We start from the raw sequence: 26,125 nt of genomic DNA, 5'->3' as shown, positions 1-26,125 counted from the left end.
CAAGCAGGATTTAAGTTACACTTTATATAATGTATTATTGATAATATTCATAAATAATAACAAGAAACAAAGTACATTTGAATATTAGGAACCATACAACCTGATAAATGTTGATGTGTAGTTTCAGGCAGCAAACACAGTTGTCAGTTACTTAAAATATCTCTAGTTAAGGCATTACATGATAATAAGTATTTGTTTTTTGTCGGTGCTGAGTGTGTTTCGTTTCATCCTCCCATTTACTGTCAGTTATATGTGTGTCAGTAAATGTTGTCCCCGTAAGTGAAGAGGGGAAGAATGATGGACAGAGACCGCAGCCCCAAGATGGAAATTACCTGTTAAACACACCAGATCCATCCGGGACATTCTGTATTTAAAAAAGAGGAGTGAAGGTGAGGAAAAAGGAGGAGAAAGAGAGAGGCGAGAAATTGAGAGGAGAAAGGAGAAAATTTACCCGTTCATTTACGAATTCATCACTGCCGTTTATTGCATCATTCAACTGCTTGCTTTTTCAACATCCGATTCAACATCACGACAGCCATAGGGTTCGGATTCATACCAGCTGTTTCCAGGACTTTTCACGGTGAGGTCGTTTTGTTTTTGGGAAGGAGCACAATAACACTACAGCCAGTATCAATACCGCCGGACTTTATTTTGGACTCATTTTCCACCAAATATTTCAATACTGTGTTTAACTAATCTGTGTTTGTATTTGTATTCCGTTTTTTAATTGTTTAGGGGCAAGGGAGGGTTTTTTGTAAATATTGGCATATCCGTGTTTTATATAGTAATTAATCACTGGTGTCATTGGGATGGTGGTGTTTTGTACTCACATATCTACATTATTTAATATTTATTTCAATCCATCCATCCATTTTCCAACCCGCTGAATCCGAACACAGGGTCACGGGGGTCTGCTGGAGCCAATCCCAGCCAACACAGGGCACGAGGCAGGTTACCAATCCTGGGCAGGATGCCAACCCACCGCAGTGAATATTTATTTGTCTTTTCCATTTACAATATATCCGTGTTGGATTTTACATTCCTGTCTACTGTTTGGTGGTTATTTCGTCGTGTGGGAAAAAAGGTACAGCTTGTTATTAGAGCAAGAAGCCTCAGGTTATCCAAAGAATAGTCTTGGTAGTGTAGTGGCAAGTTGTGGTCAGCTTTCTTCAGAACATGCCGCATGCCTGTCTCAATATGGCTGCCGAGCTGTGCTCTTCATTGTATTGTCCTTTTCAGTTCATGGTGTGAGAGTCTCCTTCATCAGATGTTTTTTTAAGAGATAGAGAGGGAGGGGTAAAGTAAGCAAATTAATAGATTTTCTGTCCAATCCCTACAGCCAAAGGTCATCATGGTACTTAAAGGCTTCTGACACAAGCCAATTCCAAACAGCCATACTTCAGACCAAAAGGGGGAAAGAATACCTTCACATCTGCCCTCCAAACCATGTGTTAAGGTAAAGCTTGGCAGTTAGGCAGCCTGGCGTTCCTGTTGGGGTTGACTGAGAGACTTTTAGCAGAGAAATATTGGCCAAACTTGTTTGAGGCACTTCCCCTAAACCTGTCGTAAAATTACAAAGAGACTCATTCCTAAAAGGGTGGAAGGGGCTCTTAACCATCAAACCATTGCTGTTGTTATCAATAACGTAACACTAATACTACATTGCTTTGTCTAGGTTACAAATAAAGACATACAAAATATGTATCAACTTGTATGCACACACCAGAACAGCGTCATTCCATCTACTGGGTGCCAAGTCACACTTTTGCAGGCAGTTACAGTATATACTGAAGGAACCTTGGCAAAATTTCACAAACAGAGATGAAAAGCAGATACAAGTGAAAGAGCTGACTTATTGTGTTAGGACTTTGCTTTTTGATTTCCCCAGTGCCTTCGATACCATCCATCCCTGCTAAGGGGTCAGCCCAGAGATATGCAGGAGGATGACCCTATGGTGTCCTGGATAATGGAATATCTGTCGAGCAGATCGCAGTTTGTAAGACTCAAGGACTGTGTCTTTGATGTGGATGTGAGCAACACATGACTGTGATAATATTCTGAGAGTTGCTTATTGAAATGCTTTTAACAATTTTAGGTAGTCAAAGATTAGAGCTCTGGTTTCTTATTGTCAGGCTATACCCAATCTATACCCAAACAAACAGAGAAAGTAGCGAGTATCTTAAATAAAAAAGTAACTTCCAGAATTAAGAGTGTTGTATAATTCAGAAGACGACCCAGCTTTAGAAAGCTTTGCACAGTGCAAGACAATAATGAGGCAATAAAGAGCTACTACATGGGTCAAAATAATAGAAACATGATAAAGGAGAAGAACTTTGAAGTAACTAAACCTCAATTCCAAGTCTAGCAGCAAAGGCGGGTTATGTTGGGTTAATTGACAATTAGCAGTAAGCATTAGCTATAAAAGCGGTCTGACAATGATCACTTTAACATGTTCATTTTCAAAGCAACATGAGGCAAATAACGAGAAGACCAAAGAAAGCCAAATAGTGCATCTGTCACAAAAACTGCAAGATGATTTAATGTATTACAGGGATCAGTCTTAAAATAAGGACAAATATGGACAAGCTGCATCTACAAAAAGAAACAGCGGTTGCAAATCAAAGCTCACTGACAGGGATAAGGGGACATATCACAGGATAGCTGCTAGATGCTACAAAAATAGTGCCATGGGAATGATCATGGAGGTGTAGTGGTTAGGGCTTTGGACTTTAAACCCTGAGGTGGTGGGTTCAAATCCTGCCACTGACTCTGTGTGACCAAGAGTGAGTCACTTGACCCACCTGTGCTCCAACTGGAAAAGCCAAAAGCAACACAACCAATTGTATCATAAATGTTGTAAGTCTCCTCGGATAATGGCGTCATCCAAATAAGCAAATGCAATGTAAATGGTCATAGATTTCAATGAGCACCACTGTGAAACAGTGTCATCAAAACTGTACTTGGCAATCTTCACAATGCTGCAATTTAAGGCAGTCATTCACACAATGAGGTCGACGCACAAAGACATATAACCTTGACAACAGAAAACAGGGAAGGAATATGCAAAAGTGAAAACTCAATGTAACCCCAAGGAGAACAAAGCCCTGCTGTTATCCAGAGCCTGACTATACTGGTCTTGTACCCCAGTCTACCTAGTGTGATGGCTTATCCACTTACTAATCTCAAAACTAATGCCCTTGTCTTTCTTACATCTGTTATCTTTCTCTCGGACATGACCTCTTCCTCCAGCCATTTGAACCACTGCCCAGACTCAGATTCAATTAGTGCTCTGCTCTGAGGTTACAGTTATGGTACTACTTCTGTTCTAAGAACTCACAGGACCTTCAAGCTCAGACACCTCTTGACCTCTCAGCACCCCAAAGGCTTCAGTTGCCCTTGTCTCTAATACGGCCCCTTTCCCTTCCATCAGCTTGTCGCTGATCATGTCGCCATCTAGCCCTGTCTTCTGTTAAATCAACTGCTTGCCGCAGATTAATGCACCGTGATCCAAGGTCTTCAATCATGTTATAAGCGCTTTCGTTGTTGTCCTCTAGATCTTCTTCCTGTTATGAGGCAGGGCATTTCTCTTTGTGATAGTCGTCTTCCGTCCAAACCACAGGAGTCATCGCTTGCGAATTTGTTCACTTAGCGTTTGTTCCTGCTTTAGTCTTTTTCTTATTCAGTGCGTTCCTGTTATTTAAGAAGCCTCCATAGCCAGCTCATTTCTGTGACTTCTATTCTTCTTTTATCTTCCTTTCTTAGACACCAGCATTTTGATCCGTACAACAAAACTGGAATAACCAATGTTTCATACATTGTTACTTTTGTACTGATTGCTGTAGTCTTGGATTTCCACAATTTGTTTGGTTTTCCAAATACTGCAGAAGCTAGTCTGATTCTTCTCTTCTCTTCGTCCCTCTGTTTACCCATCTCTAAAAGGAGCTAATAGTATTACTCCTTTAACCCAGAGAACAGATACCAGTTTCTATCAAGTAGGCATCAGGAAACAATCCATTAATCAGTGTGCCCTAAACTGGCATCTGAACGAGCAACTTGGACCCAGACACCTCAGCTACTGACCAATCAGTCATGAGGATTTATAACCTCTTATCAGCCCATCCTGACCTCACTCTCTCTTAGGTTATCAAGCATGTCAGTATAGGATGGCCAATAAATGCTTCTGCCCAGGCTTCAACTCATTCTGTTCTGCAGTAGTGCACTTCTGAGGCACCACACCATGACTTATAAAGCAGTGTTTGTCAACCTGTGCTTTGGCAGGTTAAGTTTAAAAAAAAAAAAGTTTCTGCCTCTGAGGTCCTCACACATTTCTGACCCACAAGTGCTAGAAAAACCAAAGGGAATATCCCTCCTCTTCAATATTCTATACATTTATCCTCTCACTTCTTACATGAAGAGGAATCTCTTTGACATCATATAAGTAAGTATTAGATTGCACACGTAGCAACACTACTCTATATTATGTAATCATATGAACACATTTGTGTGACCAAAGAGGAACCCCCTATGTCAGCAGTCCGAAATTGGATATTTCTGTGAATGCACATGTAATATGTTTATTATCCTGCCATCGTCAACCACTCTTTGATGTTACATAAATTTGTTACATGCCAATTTGTTCAAAACTATGAGGACAACTCCCCCCTTCGACCTTTCAAATGTAAACCAGCAACAAAAAAAGCAAAAAGTACAATATTTCATCTATGTGAACTATTTGTGAATGTTACAGGGGGAGATTTGGTCAAGGGTCGTAACTGATCAAAAACAGATATAAATCCAGAAGCCAAAAAGTTTGAGAGCCACTGTTATAGAGTCTACCATCTCCTACCTGAACCTGACATCCCATGTTAGCATATTCAGCTACACTCTCCCTGTTTCTCTCTCTCTCTCTCTGTCTTGAGTTTACTTTAGGAATTTCCCCAGCTATATGCCATCTTGGTACTGCCTTTTCCTTAGTCACCTTCTTGCCATCCAGGCACCCATTCAGACTACTAAAATGGTCAAACTGAGACATGTTTGCTTGTTTAACTGTAGAATAATATCTGTGGTACTCAAGATGGGTTCTAACTGTTTAATAGGGTTACTTGTGCTTGGTCATGTGTGCGTAGTCCTGAGATAATGGAGCCAATATGTGTACCAGATTGGCATGTATGCATCTGACTAGTAGGAAGCAAAATGAATTGCAATAAATGAAATAATAATGATTTACAACTGTGTGTGCAACTTGCCAACACACTTCTTTTGAAAAGTTTATACTTGTTTTACTGTGTTTTATGCTGTTTTTCATTTTACACAATTGGATGGATGAACTTCTGTTGCATACATCATACAGTAAATGACCATAACCTTGTGAAGTCACAAAAGCATGACTACTTGATATAGTAGACATGACCACATGAATTGACCTGTCACAAAATGGCTGCCCTAAACCCACCGTATTCCCCAACCCACAATAAAAGGAAGCCAACTGTCTCTTATGAGTACCCAGGCTCTGTCTTTTTGGCATACAATATACTCTTTAGGAGCTAGGTTCTAACAGGAGAGCTCTCCCATCTTACCACAAGCTAATCAAGTTCTTCTTAAGGCCTTCATAGGTTCTTTGAGCTAGTGATAAGGCCTGCGGCTTTTGTATTTTGCTGTGGTTAAAACAACATATTGTTGGAAACTCAAAGGTTACTTTTTTATATTAGTATTTTATTTTTAGTTTTGCTGGTTGTGATCCAGACAGTTTTCTGTTTAGGAAAATGGAATATTTAATTTGATGCTATTTATATAATTTTGCTTATTAAAGTCTTTCTAATCGACTTCTTGTATTTGTTCAATTTAAGTGGTCATATAATGATGACAGTTATGGAGACTCAACATCCCTGCTGGAAACCTTTTCCTTGTCTAAAACACCCAAATTCTAATGTGTGACCATTGGGGGGGGTGCTCTAGAGTCACCCCCCACTTAAAATGACCACATAAACCACACAATCCAGTCACAAATGTATTTATTTATTTATAGAAAGAAGGATTCCAGGAAGGTACAAGGAACAGGTTACATAAAGACAGAACAATAAAAACTTGCCACTTCAAATCCTATCTTCATAATGTGCACATTTGTGTCCTGTGATGGATGGCCGGTAGCTCAATCCAGCTGGGATGCCCCGAGAAGGAAAAGATGGGGGAAGTCAGCAACTTTTGGACACTGCCTCCCCCAAGAAACTTCATGGCAGCTTCGCTGGAGTTTAGTGTTGCCCCAGTATCCCACAGGACATCCTGAGACTTGGAGTGCAGTTTCACAGCAGTGTTGGGTGCCGCCAGGGGAAGCTGTCGAAGGACTGGGGGAGTCATACTTCCCTATGGCCCAGAAGTACTAATGGATCATGTGGACAGGAGCCCCAAAATACTTTGGGGCTAACTAAAGATTTGGAGTTATCCATCTGACCCAGAAGTTCTGGCAAGTCACATGGAAAGAAGAACAGAAGCACTTCCGGGTCAGACACTATATAAAGGACTGCTGAATGGCCATCGGGAGGAGTGGGACATAGCTTGCTGGTAGGTGTGGAGGAGAGAAAAATTGTGTGTTGACATTCATTTAATTGTGTTTATTGTGGTTGTGGTGCTTTCAAGGCACTGTGCAAGAAGAAATAATTAAAGAATACTTCTTGGTGCTTTTACCTTGTGTCCTGAGTGTCTGTCTGTTGGGGTTAAAGGGGCAACAGTGACCCCTAGCATTCACAGTCCCCATCCCACCTTTTCCTCCACTTCTTTCCTGTTTCACTAGTGGTACTGATGGGTTTCTCTCCTTTTTCTTCACTTCCTTTTCAGGCGGGCCCTTGCCTCTACTTCACTCCTGACTCTAAATTCTCCTGGCTGAGAGAAGGAGGGTTCATTTGTAGCCCTTAACTACTATTAGAGTCACGGCCAATTGGCTGACCAATAGTTCCCTTTGGTAAGTATCCTGCTGTCTATATAAAGGGCCAGGCACACCTACTTGTGTATTTGTTTCTAACCTAGGAGTGGTTTACTGCTGCTCCTTCGTGGCTGGGGGAACAAATACGTGGACTTTAGTTCTTCTTTGACTACTTTCACTGCTACACAGAGGACATATCGCCAATTCCAAATCACTCCTTTGTATTCTTGTGGTGTTACGGCCAGGTCTTTGACAGCACATTGGCTCCCACATCTTACCACAAGCTAATCAAGTCTTTCAAGTTCTTCAGTAAGGCCGTCATAGACTGTTTGGGCTAGTGATGAGGCCTGCTGCTTCTGTATTTTGTCGTGGTTACAGCAACATATTACTGGAAGGTCAAAGACTACACAAAAATCACACTTTCTGTGTAACTCTGTGTACGGCTAAACTCCCCCATTGTTATTTTAAATGGAATAACATAAAATCTGAGCATTCATGACTAGAATAAGTGAGCTTAGAGAATTTTGTTAATTAGCAGCCAGTCAACCAGCTCGTGTGGCCATATAATATCTGGCCATCCACAGCAAAAAGTGACCCAGAAAATAGGCACTTACATTGTTCAAATGCAAATTTATTTTTCCCTTCCATTCAAAACTCAATCTATTTCAATAAATTTCTGCATGGATTCTTGTGTCAGCTGCCTCATTTTTTGTTATCAACAAACAGGGGGAATAACAAAATTTAAATGATACATATTACAGGTGCAGCTTTGCATGTTATGAAATTGAAATAAATATGAACTCTACTGTGCACACTTGTATTGTCCATTCACTTTGAATAATACCTAGAAGGTCAAATTGAATAAGTTATGATAGTTAAGCAAAAATGAAAGGGAGGGAATGATCACAGGAAGGGGCCAAATTACTCAAGTCAACAAGTTAACAAAAGAAAACTAAAACATTATACAGATAGAGTATCTGGAGGGGTGACTTACACACTTGCCTAGCACAGTTAGAAGTATCCAAGAATGAATGGGACGGTTAGGGCTCAATCTGGCTTGGCATGGCTTAGTCCCATGGCTTCTATCTCAACTCATCAGCAAGGTCTGTTCATGTGTTATATACAAAAATGGCTGCATTGTTTCTCACAGCAGCTTTTTCAAAGCTCTAACATGAAAGAACGCTCTTTATTATTAAACGATTGCAAAATGTGACTGTTCCCCTTTACAAGCTTGATCTCTTTTACCCTCAGATCTTTATTGTGAAAGACCATTTCTTTTGAGATGCCTTTGGGCACTATTTCAAGTCTAGCGCTCGGGGCTTCATCAAAGTCAGAATGCTGTCTGTAACTACGGTGGTCTTCTTCCCAAAGCTTTGCACCATTAAATGGCCAAGCACTCTTCCTTGGTCCTGTGTTGCCTAACTTATAAAATACTAGCTGTGTAAGCCCGTGCTGTAAAATGCCCGGGGTCCTACAAACTATTGAAATCATCAAAATAAAAAACTGAAATGAAGATATGTCAAGTAATTGAAAGGAACTACTCTGGGCATCTCTCTCCTAGGAGGCTTTGCTTTGCTGATGTGCTCGCCTTGCTTGTGTAGTAACTGACTAAGCGAGTGTCTGTTTTATCCAAGGTTTCGTTTTGCCGATGTGCTCGCCTCGCTTGTTGTATTAAGCGACTAAGCGAGTGTCTGTTTCTTCCAAGGTTTCATTTTGCCAATGTGCTCGCCTCGCTTGTTGTATTAAGTGACTAAGCGAGTGTCTGTTTCTTCCAAGGTTTCGTTTTGCTGATGTGCGCGCCTTGCTTGTGTATTTCCTTAAGCGAGTTTTCTGTTTCCTCAGAGGCGGAGCCCTTACCCCGACTCCACTTCTCACTTCCGGGCTGGACAGACACACACACTTCCATGTGTAGACATTGATATATAAGATATGATAGGTCACGAGTACCTACCATCTGGGATGGGGAGATCCCATAGCTCCTTTCCTGCTTCATTGCCTACCGAGTGATTATTTGTAGGGTATCCATGGACTATGCCACTGCTGGAGGTTATTTGTCTGTCCAGGCACATTGCTGGGTTCTCTAGTCACCAATATGATTATCTCATTTTCCTGTCTGCAATTCAACATTTACATGGTTGTCCTTTACTGATAATGAAAGGTAATGATAAAAATAAGAACTGCCAATATTCTTCTAATTCTAGCAGCCTTACTCCACTTCTAAATCCAGACTAGCCCATGTTAGATTGTTTCCCATAATAAAGCAACTTGTGTTGGTGCTCACTGTGAAAGGTGCTACAAAATACAGATTGATTCATTGACTGATTGTTTGATTGAACGAGGACCACAAAATTCTAATTTGTCACATTCAAAATGTCCATAGCTTAGGCGTTTGACTAAACAAATACATCTGTAGGTTGAAAAGTGCTGGAAAAACTGAATGTCATTTTAATGACAGCAGAAGAGTAGCTAAAAAAAGAGGAGCCAGACAGTTGACAGATGAGCATGAGAGTGAAGTGTAAATACCAGTCTACACCAGTCACTCAAAAATCCATCTGATAATGGAAGAGAGTTGGCAAAAAGAGTGAAATGGAGGAAAAAGACAAAGCTGTCGCTGGTCTGATCCTCCTCTCTCTCTCTCCCCCCGCTCTCTGCCATTCACATTGTATAATTAGAGAAGTCATTATAAGTGAATTACTCACTGTCATCTGCTTGCAACTGAACTTCAAATTGCCTATTCCTCTGTGCCTCTGCCTCCAAGAGACCTCTTCTGTCTCGCTGGTTCGATAGACGTCTCAGGAAACCCATTCAGTTGCTTTTTCTGCCACCTTTTTATCACAAGCAGTTAGTGCCATTGATTTTCTATTGAATGCTGTAAAGATTAAAAAGCATTTATTGAAAGGGCTGCAGTGTGTTCATTCATCAACAATATAAATCTTGTATATTACCATTTCTTCACTAAGTAACATTTTAATCTCAGTATGAACATTCTTCTATTGAGATATTGATTACAACTTTTATAGTTAGATTTGCTACGTGTTAATGGGTACCGCAACAGGCTTAATACTAGAAGATTCCAGTTACAGTTGGTTCTTACACACTAACTCTCATGTAACTCTGATCAGGCCCCCTCTTCTTCCAATTCATTCAAATCCTCCATGACACTCTGATCAGGTATCCTCTCCTTTCTGTTCATCTGCAGGAATCTGGTGTGATTGTGATCAGGTCTTCTTACCTTTAAGATTATTTACTGACCCTCTCTACGACTCTGATCAGGTCTCCCCACCTTCCAGTTTACTAACTGCCCCCCAGTGATGCCCTAATCAGGTCTTTTCATCTTCCAGTTCATCCAATGAGTCAGATTTTCTCATCTTCAAGTTAAGTCACTGACCTCTAGTTTGATTTGGATCAGGTCTCCTTCCCTGAAACTCTCACCTTCTATTTCACCTACTGACACTCTGATCAGGTGTCCTCTCCTGCCAGTTCATTAATTAACTCCCAATTGTAATTCTGATCAGGTCTCTTCATCTTCAGGTTCACCCAATGACACCCCAGTGAGGCTCTGATCAGGTCTCCCCCCATGCCAGTCAAGCCATTGAGCTCCATTGTGATTCTGATCAGGATTTCTCACATTCTAGTTCATTCACTGATCCCCAAATGGACTTTTATCAGGTCTCCTCAATTTTCAGTTTATCTGCTGACCCACAGTGTGATTCTGAATAGGTTTCCTTCCCTGCCAGTCCAGCTGATGTCACCCAGTGATTGTGAGTAGGTTTACTCACCTGCCCAATTCACCTTCTGACCTTTAGTGTGACTCGGATCAGGTTTCTTCATCTTCCATTTCACCCAATCAGTGAACCCAGCGAGTCTCTAATCAGGTTTTCTCACTCACCAGGAAACCCATTAACATCTAGCCTTTGAGACCAATATATATGGGCATTTTAGGTAGAATGCCCAGAGGGGACTGGGCGGTCTCATGGTCTGGAATCCCTACAGATTTTATTTTTTCTCCAGCCGTCTGGAGTTTTTTTGTTTTTTCTGTCCCCCCTGGCCATTGAACCTTACTCTTATTCGATGTTAATTAATGTTGATTTATTTTGTTTTATAATTGTGTCTTTCATTTTTCTATTCTTTAATATGTAAAGCACTTTGAGCTACTGTTTGTATGAAAATGTGCTATATAAATAAATGTTGTTGTTGTTGTTATATAAATATATACAGTATATATATATATATATATATATATATATATATATATATATATATATATATATATATATATATATATAAACTGCTCAAAAAATTAAAGGAACACTTTGAAAACACATCAGATCTCAATGGGAAAAAGAAATCCTCCTGGATATCTATACTGATATAGACTGGGTAATGTGTTAGGAACGAAAGGATGCCACATCGTTTGATGGAAATGAAAATGATCAACCTACAGAGCCCTGAATTCAAAGACGCCCCAAAAATCAGAGTGAAAAATGATGTGGCAGGCGAGTCCATTTTGCCAAAATTTAATTGCAGCAACTCCAAATTGTACGCAGCACTTTGTATGGCCCCTGTGTTCTTGTATACATGCCTGACAACATCGGTGCATGCTTCTAATGAGATGACAGATGGTGTTGTGGGGGATCTCCTCCCAGATCTGGACCAGGGCATCACTGAGCTCCTGGACAGTCTGAGGTGCAACCTGGTGGCATTGGATGGATCAAAACATAATGTCCCAGAGGTGTTCTGTTGGATTTAGGTCAGGAAAGTGTGGTGGCCAGTCAATGGTATCAATTCCTTCATCCTCCAGGAATTGCCTGCATACTCTCACCACATGAGGCCAGGAATTGTCGTGCACCAGGAGCCACTGTACCAGCATAGGGTCTGACAATGGGTCCAAGGATTTTATCCTGATACCTAATGGCAGCCAAGGTGCCTTTGTCAAGCCTGTAGCGGTCTGTGTGACCCTCCATGGATATGCCTCCCCAGACAATCATTAACCCACCACCAAACTGCTCATGCTGAATGATGTTACAGGCAGCATAATGTTCTCCATGGCTTCTCCAGACCCTTTCACTTCTGTCACGTGCTCAGGGTGAACCTGCTCTCATCTGTAAAAAGCACAGGGCACCAGTGGTGCATCTGCCAATTCTGGTATTCTATGGCGAATGCCAATCGAGCTGCATGCTGCTGGGCAGTGAGCTCAGGGCCCATTAGAGGACATGGGGCCCTTGGGTCACCCTCATGAAGTCTTTCTGATTGTTTGGTCAGAGACATTCACACCAGTGGCCTGCTGGAGGTCATTTTGTAGGGCTCTGGCAGTGCTCATCCTGTTCCTCCTTGCCCAAAAGAGCAGATAGTGGTCCTGCTGATGGGTTATGGACCTTCTATGGCCCTCTCCAGCTCTCCTAGAGTAACTGCTTGTCTCCTAGAATCTCCTCCATGCCCTTGAGACTGTGCAGGGAGACACAGCAAACCTTCTGGCAATGACACGTATTGATGTGCCATCCTGGAGAAGTTGGACTACCTGTGCAACCTCTGTAGGGTCCAGGTATCGCCTCATGCTACCAGTAGTGACACTGACTGTAGCCAAATGCAAAACTAGTGAAGAAACAGTCAGAAAAGATGAGGAGGGAAAAATGTCAGTGGCCTCCACCTGTTAAACCATTCCTGTTTTGGGGGTCATCTCATTGTTGCCCCTCTAGTGCATCTGTTGTTAATTTCATTAACACCACAGCAGCTGAAACTGATTAACAACCCCTCTGCTACTTAACTGACCAGATTAATATCCCATAAGTTTCATTGACTTTATGCTATACTCTGATTAAAAGTGTTCCTTTAATTCTTTTGAGCAGTATATATATATATATATATATATATATATATATATATATATATATATATATATATATATATATATATATATATATATATATATATATATATATATATATATATGGTAATTGCCCACTGAACTAAGGGTTGCATTGTGTTCTAATGCCTTCTCTCTTCTTCCCTCTGCAGATTGGAAGACTAAGAGCCACTCCACTGCTGACATCACTTCCGTTGTCCACCCACCTGTTCCTGCACCTTCCTGCCAGCAGCCCTGCTGCTGAGTCTTTCTTATGGCTGTAGCCATTCAGAAAGAAGGATCCATTAGATATTCATTGAATCGGTAAGAATTTATTGTAAGTGTTGCTAATTTGTTTTGATTTTCTGTTTTTTGTGATTGTCTTTGCTTCTGTCTCTGGATTCTGCTTTTTGAATAGCATTCTAGGACTTGTTAGCTTTGAATAACCTTTTAAGAAAATCCTTTTTTGTGTATTTATATTCTTTTTTTAATTTCGTTTTCAATAAATATATTCTATTATCAACATTCCTGTTAACTTTTTCATCACAGACCAGAGTTGTTATGGTTTCTCTCTCTTGAAAGGCATGTTTTGTGAAATTTGGGCTTTTATTGCATTTGGAAATTTAAATGCCATCTTCCATTTTATAGGTCTTTTCATATCGAAGTCTTCAGGTAGCAGTTGGGGGATGAGCTGTTGTCACATACATGCGATTGGGAGGCAGCTGAAGGGCCTGAATAATAGTAATACCACGCCAGGGGGTGGCAAACTGCACTGAATTTCTCTCGCAATCCTCTACAGACCATCCACAGGAAATCCTGCTAGGTCCCGGCACCATTGATGACATCACTTCCGGTCCAGAAGACGTCACTTCTGATCCTGAAGATGTTACTTCTGGTTCCAGTGCTACTGATGATGTCACTTCCTGTCCTGACCTTTAAAGCTGCCTTATTTTCACTCTTAAATCAGTTCTGTTTTGGACTCCAACCTGTGAACAACTCAACCAAAATTACCCATTTGCAGCTGGGGCATAATACAAGGGTTGCTGCCCCAAACCTTTTTGATGTCGTTGGACTGTTATTGTGACAGTGGCATAGTCTGCAGAATTTCAGAAGCCCAGAATAAACAGGGAGAGGACCTGAAAATGTATCAGGTGAGAGAGTTTCCGAGTGGGGGGTTTGTCTCGTGGTCAGGAAAGACCCGGTGCAAGCTCTACTCCCAATTTACAGTATATCCGAGCTATCTAAATGGGAGAGTATGGGAGAGACACACAGGAGTGGGCTGGTTCCTACGGGGGAAAAGAAAGGGGCTTATTATGCTCTCTCAGAAGAGAGAGCTGTCAGCCAACTAGGGTTAAGACCCTAGCTAAATGTGGGGCATCCCCAGACCAGCAGGTGAAGAAAATAAATAACTGGACATTCAACCCAGAGCGGCCAACCCAGGAGCAAGCCTTTGCTCTCTGGAAGAAGGTAGCACTATGGTTAAGGCCCTTCGAGTGCACTACTACCCAGATAGTTCAGCAGGTAGCCTGCTTCCTATTGCTCAAAACTCTTCCTGAGCATTTCACTCAGCTGGTCTAGGGATAATTTCAAAATATGGATGAGCTCATCAAGCTCATTGAAACATCTAGGATGGCCTTGCAAACTGGGAAAGCAGAACGGCCCTTTAGTGGACACTGGGGATTATCTCCAACAAAATTTGCCTTTTCTTTACAAGCCGGAGCCTGTTCTGAAGTCCCCGGACTTACTCGGGAATGAGGAGGAATACAGATGGAGAGAGAAGGGAGGGTTATTCCCATCTATAACTAGGCCTAAATTATGTTGGGTAGTAGTTAGTACTGTACTGCATTTATTATTAGACCAGTTCCACCCCAAAATCACCGGAAAAGGTGTATTCTGGAGGACCGCTATGGGGAATTTCCTGTGGATGGTCTGCAGAGGATTCAGATAGAAAGTCAGTGCAGCTCGCTACCTCCTGGTCTGGTGTGGTACTACTATTATTCAGGCCCTTTAGCTGCCTCCCAATTGCACATGTCTAACACTGTCTAGGGTGTGCCAGTGAAGGTCCTGACCACTTTTTGTGAAATATTTTAGAGGTCTCACACCACATTACCATGTTTGGAACTTCTGATCATAACAGGGACAACGCTGGAATCATGTACTTTGAAAGTACTGAGGTGGTTTCAAGTATTTTTGCATTTTTGAGTCTCAATATACAGATACGGAGCCAGATATGCTCTTCACTTACTATTTTCACCCCATGTGACAATTAACCTTAAGTCTCAGCTAAGCTGTTGACTCCATTAATGACCAATCAGGTCTCCTAGCCTCCTATATTAGGTACTAACCTTGTGAGTGTTTCTCTCCACTCTCCATTCAGATACTGATTATTTAGATCAGAACATGCACTGACACTCATGTCAATGTAAGGAAGTCAGTTCACCCTCTGTTTCAGCCACTGAACAGTTGTGACACCCCATGTAGTGGGAATTAGGGTCACCAGCCTACACTCTAGGTGTCTACTATGTGGGACAGAACGTGACCAGGATGATGGTGTAAGACAGGGAGACACAGGCACAAAAGGGTTGGGTTTTTGCAAAAATAAAGTGTGGTTTTATTTACAGGTTCATTTAAAGAAAACAAAAATAACATCCTGCGGAAAATATATATCAATACACAGTCCAATGCTGGAAAGGACACACAAAACACTTGTAAAATGGAGCCCAAAAATTGTGACTACAGTATTTACAGTGCTGACTAAAAGTCCCAAACGAAAAAGAAAAATGCACACAAATTAATGAAACCCATATATACACAAAAATAAGGTTGTCTTCCTCCACAGAAATCCCAGTCAAGAAGCTGCTCCTCCAAAACAGTGTATAGTACAGGGTTTACTAAGAAAAATACTCAAAATACAGAAAAAGAAAAAGTGTATATACAATAATAATCGGTGCACCATGAACTACAACCCAATGAATACCTCCACCAAAGCTAATGCAGAGATATATAAATAAGAATAAAAATATTTACAAAAATCAATGCACAAGCAGTAGTGCTTGGTACATTCAAGACAATGTTCTACCAAGTACCTCTCTTTCTGCACGATCTAGCCAGAAGACCCCCTCTAGAGGCTAGAAATTCCCTTTTCCCATCAGCTCGGCGCTGTCAGATCTAAACACTAGCTTGCTACTAGTGCTGATTGATGCATTTACAGAAACAAAAGACGCTGACGATAGAGGTGTGAAGGGATTTAAAGTGGGCAGGGATTACAAGTTTTTTTCATAGGCTTTGGAATTCTAGTGTTAAAGAGCGCAGTTCGAAAATTTCATCTTCTTTCTCTGATTTGGTAGCTCTTAGTGAATACACTTGACAATCAGGGCCTCATCAAAATGAGAGGAACGAAAGTTGAGACTCACATGGGCATCAGCTCCATGCTGAAGGCCGTTGTCAACAAGAAAGATTTGATAATGTAAAGGCAGTGAAAGTAGACAGAGCTGCGAGGAAATTACTTTAAACTCTTGATAAGAACATCAGTGCAATAGCAATTAAAAGGTGCTGCAGCTTCATTGGAAAAGCATCCTGAACCGGCAGGACACAGCATTTGAAAGTCAGCGTAGGTCACACTTGGCTAAACTGCTCTTGGCTTTAGACAGCATCTTCCCGATGATAGATTCTTTGGGAGGATCCATTAATGCCAAAAGGGCAAACAAGAAGGGTGACATGTTTCCTTCTGCTCTTCTTCTTATGACGTTTTAGGCCATATTGAGGTCTTCACACTCTGATGTGCCCTCTACTGGCAGCACATGAATAGAAACAGGGAACCCACACAACAAAAGGTGCACGTGTCTGAAGGCTGCAGAGGAGAACATTTGTTTCACAGAAAGTTGAATTTCATTAGGAGACTAGCAGGATACCGTCTCCAGTTCGGAGTTCTCTCTGCTCGCCCTTGTTAATAATGACACCAGGGGGAGGGGGGTGGCTGCTAAATGAAACATTGCCTGTCTAAATGAAGGATGCCTCAGGGATGAAAATTATTCCCTTCCAGGATGCTCACGTCAGCTGTTTCTACACCTTGCAGTCCTGTCAGAGACTGGTAGATGTGCCACAGACAGACTGTATCTCCCCAGCCACCCACCTCGAATGTTCTAATTTCCTGACCTTGTCAGAAGTCTGGCTGATCTCCAGGGTTTCAGATGGAAAACTGCATATTAATGAGATGTCGTGAGGGCATCCCTGCCACACTACCTCCCAACGGCTGTCCTGATGCCAAGGTGGGAGACGACTGCTTGCACAAAGCCTAGCTCAGCGGCATGATGGTTTGTTTTTTTTTTTTCACATTTTGTGCCCTGTCAACTGGTGGGTATGAAGGCCTGAAGATACACATGCCAGTTAGGAGAACAGGACTGATGATAGTGGAAGGTATTCTGACAGGAGTAAACATAAGGAGAGATTCCATATTTCACTGTTTTTATGAGTTGTACTAAAAAAAAATATTTTACAGAAAGAAAAATTGATATAAAGATTCATATTTAAATGTCTTGTAGGCAATAATGTGACATTTAAATGCAGGAGGGCATAAGGCAAGTGAGGAGAGTGTTGTTGTTAATACCTAAGATTACTAACTTAAAGCATTATTTGTTTTGGAAAGTATCGCAATGCCCTTTTATTTACATTTTCTTGTTCCGCCATCACAACGAATTGCAATATGCACAGAGAAATCAAAACATTGTGACCACCTGTCTAATATGCTGTTGCTCCTCCACGTGCTACCAAAACAGCTCTGACCCTTCAATACATGGACAATGCAAGACCTCTGAAGACTTCCTGCGATATCTGGCACCAGGCCATTAGGAAGTTGTGAGGTGGTGTTGGCATTAATCGGGCCTTTATCCCAAAATACCTCACAAATGTTCAAATGGATTGAGATCTGGAGGTTGTGGCCACACTCTTATCTGTTCATCAGGTTCTTCAAAGCATTTCCATACAATTCGTGCAGTGTGTCGAGGTGTATTATTCTGCTGAAAGATGCCACTTCCATTGGGGAATTTCAAGGGGTGTACCTGATCTGCAACAATGTTTAGGTAGGGGGTATGGATCAACTTAACATTCACATCAATGCCTGGAACAAAGGTTTCCCAGCAGAACATTGCCCAAAGCATCACACTGCTTCCACCGGCTTGACTTTCTCATAAAATGTTATCTCTTCGCCAGGTAAATGAATTACGTGCTGTCCAATATGATGCAACAGGAACAGGATTCATCTAACCCTCCAACCTTTTTCCATTGATCCAAAGTCTGGTTCTGACACTCACAGTGCTCATTATAGATGTTTTTGATGGTGGACAGAGGTTAGCACGTACAATCTGACTGACCTGTGACAATGCAGTTCCATCAACAATAAGGTGTGTTGCTCTGTGAGGCCTGACACATCTCTCTTATGGCCATCATTAAAATTATCAGGGATTTACGCCAGGGTAGTCCTTTTGTTGGCTTCCATCAGATGAGATTGCCTTTGTTGACTGCTCACATTGAAAAGTTTTGGGCGTCCAACAGCCTGTCCGTGGTTCGTGGTTTTTTCTTCCTCAGACCACTGTTGGTAGGCACTTACCGTGAGCAACTCCCAAGCTATTTTGGAAATGCTCTGACCCAGGTGCATGCCTATGACAATCTGAGCCTTATCAACATCACTCAGTACTTTAAACCTGCATGTATCTTTTACATTCAACTAGTTGACTATGAGTCTGTAATGTCAGCTTACTGTCTAATACGTCCCTGAACTTGATGTGTGCCATTGTTACAAGATAGTCAACATCCTTCGCTTCATGTGGAAGTGGTCATAATGTTTTGGCTTATCAGTGTACAAGCCAATGGAATGCATCAATTGTCCTTCAAGCTTTTCATTTCTAACTAATCTTTCTAAGTGCTTCAGTTTTTGATTTAAGGAAAACAATCTCGTGACTGTATTTTTCTACGACCTTTGGTTTATGTTTCAGCTTTGACAAAAGATAGAATTGACTTTCAGCTTTCGACCCTTGCATGTATAAATTCTCATTCCATCTTCTGAGCTGCTCCTTTCTGCCATTGTGACATCCATTTTATATCCTATTTTGTAACCTTATTTTATATGAGCAGCAAAGCTGAAAAGAGAGAGAGAAACTGATTGATTAAGTGGGCAAAGGAAACTCCTTTTCATCGCAACTGGATAAGTAGGTGGTTTCTGACTCCAAGGATTCAAATTGTTGCCAACCAATATTCCATCTTCCGGGTCATTGATAGTCATGAACTGAGATGGACTACGACGATGAAGACAAAAAGAAAAAGGTATAGTACAAGAGTGCTTAGTGTTTATTCTAACCAAACATTGTCCAAAAAAGTACAACTGAGAAACTCTTCAATACATAATTCATTCATGTGGTGAAAGTTAAAATCACTCAATAAACAGATTCAATAAATACATTAAAATCAAGAATAAAAGCAAAGTCAGAATCAACTTCACTTTCTCTCTGAGCCCCAGTGTGTCTCTTTATATCATCTCCTCTACTCGAACTCTGATTCTTCTCAGTAGGTTTGAGACACCGGTTATGGACTCAGCCTTCTTTGGCTCTCGTCTCACCTGTCTATGTCAGCGTTCAGCAGGACACTTTTTACCTTGGCTCCATCATCTTAGCACCTTCCTCCATAGAATGACCCAGGAAGCAACCCTTCTCTGAGGCGCTTTTCCTTTCGCTCACTATGGGGCATCCTGACCACCTTGTCTCCTGTCTACTGCACTGGCTTTTGCTTTGCCATGGTTTTCCTCACCTGAGTTTCAATCTCCCCCTTACTTCTTGATTCCACACCCTTTTAACTCTTATGAGTGTTGGTGCTTTCCAGAGTGTCAATAAGGAATGGGTGGGCTGATTGTGTTTGCATGTTAAAAAGCAATCAGTCAGTTTCCTCCATTAAACACCCCATAGATGTACAGCTTTCTGCCATCATGGACCTACAACCACAAAGCCTGATCCACACTGTTTGAACTGCCAAGGACCCTGACACAATGTATCACTCAGGGTCAAAATTATGACATCAACTGCTCTGCAGATTTTTTACATTTTAATCATCTTTGAACATAATATGACAGGTTTTGGTGTGATGTTGGTGTGTGTCAGGATGTGAGTATGTGGGCATGGCAGCTCATTCAGTCCAAATGAACCAGTTTTTAGAAATTGAAAATGCTAGAAGTATTGATCACATTACTAAAGCCAAACTGACCAATCATTGCTCTGAGAGACTGGACATGCACAGATCCTTAGTATGCAAGTGCATAATAATCCCTACTAAAATGATTTAGTTCAAAATATACTCCAATCTACACCCTGACAAGTAAGTGAACCAGCCACCGTGGTGCAATGTCTGAGGTTTTTTCTCAGAAGCCGATGTCCGAGGTTCAATACCTGCAACGGGAAGCAAAACTGTGTGCACCTGATGAGCCCCAAATAGGGTGAAACACATCTTTAGATTATTTAGCACGTACTATGCAACATGATCTTCTGATATATACAGGTTGTCCCCAGGTTACCGACATCCGATCCACAGGCCACAGCTGCGATGCATGCACCTCAGTAACTGCTGCTCTGTCATCTTCGGCCTGGAGATGGTGCAAGCGATGCCTGGACGGAGGCTGGAGCGGGGCGATTTCGCTATTCGTGCAGTGTAGTGTCCCTCGGGTGGTTCCCAGTGGCAAGTGGTTTCACTGCCCACCCACCACACACAGCTGCCCCGTTCGTTCTCGGTGGGTGGCTGGTAATGCTGCAAGCGGTGACCAGGTTGTGGCTGAACAGAGGCCATTGAGGGTGAAAGGGACAGTGGGGGATAGCATTGTAGTGTGCATCAGATGGCTGCCTATTGAATGAGGATGATTCACTACCCACTTTTGGTTGCACAGTGTTCATTCTCGGTGGGCGGACGCTGCAGGCAGCAAACTGTAGTGGATGTGACTGTGGGGTGGGCTGGTGATGAACCGCCCTTCGCCGCCCCCATTCATTCTCAATAGCAAGCCTGCGTGTACTGTTACATACATAGCAGGAAGTTGTGTCTTGTCAGTACATCAGACGTTTTGATGATGGGTGCCTTCCAGCTGTGTAGCGTGTACAGTGCAGTGCACAAGAGCTCATCCTATTCTTTTGTCTTCACCCTTCAACAATGTCTCTGAAACACAAATCTGATGCAAGTGCTGGTAATACAGTAAAGAAGAGAAAAACAATCACCATTGAAAATAAGGTAGAAGTAATATAAAGGTCAGAGAGAGGTGAAACTTCATCATTCATTGGCAGGGCACTTGGTTACAGTCGGTCAACAATAGCATTTATTAAAATAATGTACCTGTTCCAACTTACATACAAATTCAGTACAAGTACAAGCCTACAGTCCCTATCTCGTATGTAACCCAGGGACTACCTGTATATATATATATATGTATACTAATAAAAGGCAAAGCCCTCACTCACTCACTCACATCACTCACGAGAGAGCAGCTCACGTGAACTGACTGAACGCAGTACGAGTGATCACTTCCATGCATCAAACCTGTTCAAAAAACGCATTACACAATTGACAAGGTAGGAAAAGAATATGCTCTGAGCTGAGCTCCACAGCTAACGCGGTCTTGCGGAAGCAACTTCATCAAACTGCCACCAAATACTCACAGAAAAATCCACAAGTTAATACACACGCTGTCTCTAGAGTTTCTCCACACTCAATTTATTCCTTGCATCCCCGTTATACCCTCTAATCTCCCATTTCAATTCGGATGCCTCCAATTTCCAGTAAGGCTCTGCTTCGCGATGAGAAGTAATAAGTCTCAGGGACAGACCCTACAAAAGGTTGCCATTGATTTCAGGCAAGATTGCTTTTCTCCTGGACAACTATACGCTGCATTCTCAAGAGTAAGCTCGCGCAGCTTCGTCATATTACAACCAGAGTGCTGAACTGACAACGTGCTATATAAAGAGAACTATAACAATTGTAATAAACGAAGAATAAAACAGCGGAGAACCCATGGATTAAATAAAAAGGCAGCTTTCTCGGCGATGCAAGGGAAAAGGATGGCCTTATATGTCGTTCGTTTATAAAACAGCGGAGCGCCTTATATGAGCAGGCAGTCAGCTAAAGAAGGGAATCAATAAATATCTATAATCGTAATAAACGAACAAAAAATAGCGTACAAGTCGCGGGTTAAGTAAAGGAGATGGGTACCTGAACAGTAAAGTAAGTCTCGAATAGCTACACAATAACTATAAGAATCGTAATAAACGAACAATAAAACAGTACAGAACCGCGAAGCAAGGAGAAATGATGGCCTTATATGGCGTTCGTTTATAAAGCAGAGGAGAAGCTCTGTGAAGGCAGCTACACAAAAAAACAGCAGAGCGCCACACTCTGAATGTATTCCTCGTATCACCGTTATACCCTCTGATCTCCCATTTCAATTCAAATGCCTCAAATTTCCAGTAAGGCTCTGCTTCGCGATGACAATTAATATGTCTCAGGGACACACACTATAAAAGGTTGCCATTGATTTGAGGCAACATTGCTTTCCTCCTGGACAAAACTATACGTTGCATTCTCAAAAGTAATCTCAGTGCACAGCTTGGTCCATATTACAACCGGACTGCTGAACTGACAACGTGGTATACAAAGAGATCCTTAACAGATAGTTATTGGTATATTTTCCCACAGATTTTAAAAGCAGTTCTTCGTCGCTGCGAAGCTCGCGGATTTTGCTATATACAGTATATATATATGTATGTATGTATGTGTATATATATATATGTAGATATGTATATATATATGTGGATATGTATATATATATGTATGTGTTTATATATGTTGATATGTGTATATATATATATATATGTAGATGTGTGTATGTGTAGATATGTGTACTGTATATGTAAATATGTTTATATGTATATATGTATAAATATATATGTTTTTGTGTGTGTGTGTGTGTATATATATATCACTCATAACAGTGACAAAACAATTACATTGACAATCATGTTACGTTATTTTTAAAATGTTTGCTTTTCTTTTTCATAACTTCTTTAACACACTACTTCTCCACTGCGAAGCTCGGGTATTTTGCTAGTATATATATATATATATATATATATATATATATATATATATAGTCACACATATGCGCATTGGAGGAAGCTAAAGGGCTTGAGTAAGGGCAGTTCCAAGACATACCGGGATGTGGCAGAGTGCACTGACTCTTTTTCTCCCTTTGCCTGCAGACCATTCACGGGAGATTCCACCTGGTCCTCTTGACATCACTTCCGGGACCGAGCCAATGGAAGGAGGCCTTGCCGGCTCAAGCCCCTGTGATGTCACATCCGGGCTCGAACCAATGGCAGAAGACCTACATGAGTCTGATCCCTTTGACTTCACTTCCTGTCTTCCCCTTTAAAAGCCTCCACCTTTTCCTTATTCCCTCACTTCTGTATTGGACTCGTTTTTTTGTGCACATTAGTCCTATCATTTAAAGACAATTTGCAGCCAGGAAACCAAATTATACGGGTGTCTGCCCCAAGCCTTGCTATGTCTCATTGCGGCTTTTGTGACTATATATATATATCTTGTCACGCTTGGATCACAAAGTTGCACAGGTTCATTCAGGGTTTTCAAGAGACAAAAACTTTATTCAAATACAGGCAGAATAAACACAAGTCCCTTCAAGGAGCGATCCGGGCACACTGTCAAACCGGTCACCACAGCTCCACCTCTCGATCAAAAGAACACAAAAACTTCCTTCCCAAAGGGGTGTGGCAGCTCAGGAGCACCAAGTGGAGCAGAGGATGTCTGGGTGAAGAGAGACAAGACTAGTGAGACACCAGTGAGGCACTAGGACAGCCACAGTGCCCAAGCGAAGTGCAGATCACAGGTGGCACCGCAGCAAGCAGCAGGCTAGCAGCTGATCCCACAAAGACGAGATGAAAAGTTGTGTTTGTTTCCCATTGTATCACTGTTTAAGAGGGGGTTTCCGAGGAATGGCCACGTTACCATGTTCATATATTTATTGTCACACATGTGCGTACGGGAGGCAGCTAAAGGGCTCAGAAGAATGTAATTCCTGGTCAGACCAAGGGGTGGCAGAGTGACTAATTCTTTCTCTTATCTGCCTGCAGACCAAATGCAGGAAATTCCGCCTAGCTCTCAGGATGAGGTCACTTCCAGTTCCACCCCAGAAGACATCACTTTCGTCTCTGCTCCAGAAGACATCACTTCCAGTCCAGCAGAAGAGCCCACCTCTTATTGACGTAATTTTCACATCCCAAAATGTCGCAGCTCGATGACCTCGTTTCCGGTACCGGTCCCAACATAACTCCTCTTCCTGCTTTTCAAATACATATCCACCATATTTCCTAACCTGTTCAGTTCTGTTGTGGACTCTTATCTGTAAAGACCTTTGCATCAACCTTTTTTGCAATCAGCAGCCAATTCTCAATTATACGGGAGGCTGCCCCAAACCTCTTTATTGTGGCAAGGCTTGATTATTACCACAATATATATATATTGTGTAATTGTAATTTTGTTTATATATTTTTTAGACATTTATGTTTGTTCTCTAATATACTGTGTTTATATAGGAGAAAAAACATGAGATTCTCATAATTTCACCGTTGAACAAAATAGCATATTTGAGGCATTCCTGTCATAGTCCATCTGCCTGTCAGTGAATCTGTAAACAAGATAACTCGAAATTTAACCATTTGGCTAAAACCTTATTTTTTTTAGACTAAACTCAGAAGGTTTTGCTAGTTAAGGTATAGGGAGTGAAAACTTCAAAAAATTCACGTTTCATGCACACCTGAAAATAATGATGTCTCTCTGTCTGTGTGTGTCAAGATGAGAGTCTGTAACTCAAAAATGACTCAGTAAATGTTACACATTTTAAACAATGCTAAATTGCTAGACATTTTTTTATTCCATTTTGAGGAAAATTGCTCCAGTAGATTTTGTTCTACAGATATATTAATTTTTCATTTTTTTGTGCACAGTTGTTTCCAACTGCAGCACGAGTAGGGAAGGACAATATATATTCTTAATGGCATTATGTTATTAATTTCTAAATAATAAAATAATGCCCTGCAACATTTTAATTCTAAAATCACAACTTTATATAGAAAAAGACATGCTTATAAGTCCAAATATCGATAGGGTTATTATAGTCAAATGCAGAGAGTACTATGCTTGAACTCTCCAGCACCACGATTATGAAATTTTGGGCTTCCTTACCACAAGATGTCTATAGTGCTTACCTCATAATTTCTGTCTTTCTTATGTGAAAGAAACACTTCAGAGCTGCTTTTGATGAGAATGCCTAGTACTTACCTTGCTTGATGTTGGTGAAGTAATACTTAAACCCCATCATAGGCTTACACAGTGCAGATGTGCCTATAACCCTGGAGCCAAAGATCACACATCCCATGCCAGTCTCTCAAATGAACAGATAAAAAAAAAGTAATAAAACATTGAGGGAAATTCCTGTTTGCTTGTCAACATTAACATTTTCTAAGTTAACAATAATGGAAATACAATTTTCTTAGGAGGCTGGACCTCATTAATTTGAAATGGGGCACCCTGAACTTTGATATTCTGAGCCAATAGCCCAAGTGTAAGGGTCTCTGAAAGAGTATCATTTTCACAAACAAAGGTAAAACACTTGGATAATTGTGAAAGGCGTCCATGCTAGTGTAATGAATCCACGGATTTTGAAATTTTTGGTAATGCCATCTTTGAAGCACAAAGGTACCTATTGACAGATGGCAAGATAGGGGTCTGTATGTGACTAATAAATTATGCTCAGTTTTATTCCGGGGTGATTTCTATTTAATCACTTAAATGAAATCTGGTGGTCAAATTAATTCTCTCTATAATAGGTGGGATGCCACCTTCCAGATAGATTTTATAGCAAAACATTGGTGTAAGATGACTGACCATCAGTTTTGAGCACCCATGGTGGTTTGTGGATGAAAGCAGGGCTATGTGGAGTTGGCTATTTATGTCACGTTTATTTCTTTGCCAATTCAGAAGCATTTAATCACCCGCCAGAGCGATTTCTAGTGCCAGTCCTCATTTCAAAGAGTCAGGTTAGTGGAGATCTATGGTGTAATTTCTAAAGCTGATGAACTTGTCCTGTGATCACCCCTTGTCGTGTCCAAAGAGGTTTCTAAACTACATTTTTTTACTCTTTATGTGGTTTATTTTTTATAATGATGCTTTATATTCTTATCAGATCACCTGTGACATGCATGTAACATGAAAAGTACAAACTAACCTCTTAGGTTCCTTTCTTAATGGGGGACAGAGAGAAATTTCAAAGC

Source organism: Polypterus senegalus, chromosome 14, assembly GCF_016835505.1.
Source record: "Polypterus senegalus isolate Bchr_013 chromosome 14, ASM1683550v1, whole genome shotgun sequence".
In the NCBI taxonomy this organism is placed as follows: Eukaryota; Metazoa; Chordata; class Cladistia; order Polypteriformes; family Polypteridae; genus Polypterus; species Polypterus senegalus.
Note: the sequence above shows the minus strand (reverse complement) of the source record.